This window comes from Photinus pyralis, unplaced genomic scaffold (assembly GCF_008802855.1).
Source record: "Photinus pyralis isolate 1611_PpyrPB1 unplaced genomic scaffold, Ppyr1.3 Ppyr1.4_LG1, whole genome shotgun sequence".
NCBI classification, from domain to species: Eukaryota; Metazoa; Arthropoda; class Insecta; order Coleoptera; family Lampyridae; genus Photinus; species Photinus pyralis.
Genome location: NW_022170249.1, coordinates 39,455,395 through 39,457,853, shown reverse-complemented (window position 1 = coordinate 39,457,853; position 2,459 = coordinate 39,455,395).

Genomic DNA, 2,459 nt, shown 5'->3' with positions numbered 1-2,459 from the left:
ATATTATTGGCCGAGAATGAAGTGCGATATTAAGCGTTATATTTCTCGCTGTACCACCTGTGCACAACATAAACCTGAACAACTTCGACCTGCAGGGCTTATGGGTTCACATCCTCAAATTTATGAACCGTGGCAGATGATCAGCTTAGATTTTATTGGTCCTTTACCTCGATCCACTCAAGGGCGAACTCATTTATTAGTTGTTAGTGACTATATGAGTAAATTTGTACTTCTTTTTCCCATAAGGACGGCGAATGCCAAAACTCTTGTCAAATGTATTGAAGATTCTGTATTTCTTGTGTATGGAGCTCCACAATTCCTTATTTGTGACAATGGCGCGCAGATGCGCAGTAGACTTTTCTTAGATCTGTGTGAAAGCTACCGTGTAAAGGTTCGGTTTACTCCTTTTTATCATCCACAGGCTGATCCTGCGGAGAGGGTGAATCGTGTGGTAAAGCAATTGATAGCCTCTTACGTTAAGAACAATCACAAACATTGGGACGTTCATTTAGCTTCGATAGCTTGTGCTCTTCGAACTTCTAAGCACGAAACCATAGGTGTGACTCCCTATCGTGCTAATTTTGGGAAAGAATTTCGTATTCGAGGGGACAGCTTCGACACTGACATGACGGACAATGAGCCGATTGACGTAGAACAACGGTTAGCGCAACAGCAAGGACTGTACGACAAAATTATTGCACGCATTAAAGACAGTCATGACCGCAACAAGCAACATTATGACTTACGACGTAGGCATGTTAACTATGAGATAGGAGATTTGGTTTGGCGTAAAAATAAGTCTTTGTCTGATGCCACTAAAGATTATTCAGCGAAGTTAGCCCCCAGATTTTTAGGACCATTTACGGTTAGCCGTAAAATGGGGTATTTGACCTATGAGTTGAAAGATTCTAATGGTAAATCTTCTGGAACGTGGCACGTCCAGGATCTCAAACCTTATATTGAACCCGATGATCATGGTTAGACATTTATTGTCGCCGGATTGCTTGTTTGTTGACGATTTTGAACCACTAATTTTGACGTATTCTTATTCTTGGATTTGACTTTGATATATGTATTTATATGTTATATGTTCCATATTTCTTCTTTTTCTTACTCTTTGGGTGGTTTGGTTGGGCACAGGGGATGGACTCTCGGATCGTAGCAACAACACCTGCTAGGGGATTCGTCCCGATCCATTATCCTCCTTCTTTCTTTTTCTATCTGCACCTCAAACACTTTTCTTCTTCTAATTTCCTCAGGGGAAATTTGGGAGAGGTTGCCCTTTTCTTTTCGCTTTCCTATATTCTATCTCTTTCTACTCTTCTTTCTTCCATTTCCGTTCCATAGAATGAATGAATGTTTGAATGGATGGGTAGTTGACACACAAGAGGAAGGGGGTGGGTGCGCCTTCCCTGTGCGAGCCTCGGTGACCATGGGACCCCTGGAATCGGCATGAATGAGTTTTTTTTTCTCCGCAAATGTGATTTCTTCTTTCTCTCTTACTGTCTTCTATCCATAGCACCTTCTTCATTTCATTACGCTAGTGCATGGTGGAGTTGGGTTGGAAAGGTACCTTCTTTTTGGGGGTTTCCTTCTACACTTTTTCGGCAAGGGGGTCAAAATTTGGGCTTTTGTGTCGTTTTTTAGTCAGGGAGGGGGGTTTCTTTATTTTGGGGATTTTGGTGCTGCATCACTTGAAACTGTAGGGTTTCTTTCTTCTGGGTGGGCACTGGATTTGGTTTTTTTGGGGGTGACTAGTAGTTGGATTGGGGTTGTGGGAAAGGGGTTGCTATTGTCATGATACCCGACGGCGCGAGATTCCATCTTTACGCGAGGGCATGTCAATACCCGATTTTGCATACCTTTTCCGCTGCTGGAGAACCTGGGAAAATTCTTTGAAGGTGAAATTCTTTGGGGGGGAGTTTTTTTTACACTGGGGGGGGTTTTCGGGTTTTCAATTTGTTTGCTTCCTTTTCGAGTGTGTGTGCTGGGTTTTTCGATCGTCGGAAAACTTGTAGTTTCCCTCCTGTCGAAGGAGAGGGGGGGTGTAACAGTTTAGTTTATCCATATTCAAATTTCAAAATTACCGCTTGCTACATTAGGCAGGATATAGGTGAGATGGCGCCACTTGTACGCGTGCTTCTTTCCTTGCGCAGGATCGCGTTAATTTTTCACTTCATTTCCGTTTTAAAGCCAACGAGGTTGTACGTGTAGAGCGTGGCATTGTGAATTCTTCTAAAACCAGTGGGTAATATTTGCCATCATTCACGTAAAATCTCTGGCAATTTTACCTGTTTATTGGCGTTGTCGAGTAGAGTAACTCAGAAGCCGTTTTCTCCGTTGTGAGGCTATATATCTGGTGGAAGTTCATCGCCCTACCTACATATTCACAACCTCTTGGATAATTTCCATATTTCATTGATTTAAGTATTTTTCATTACCCTCCTGACGATTTCAGG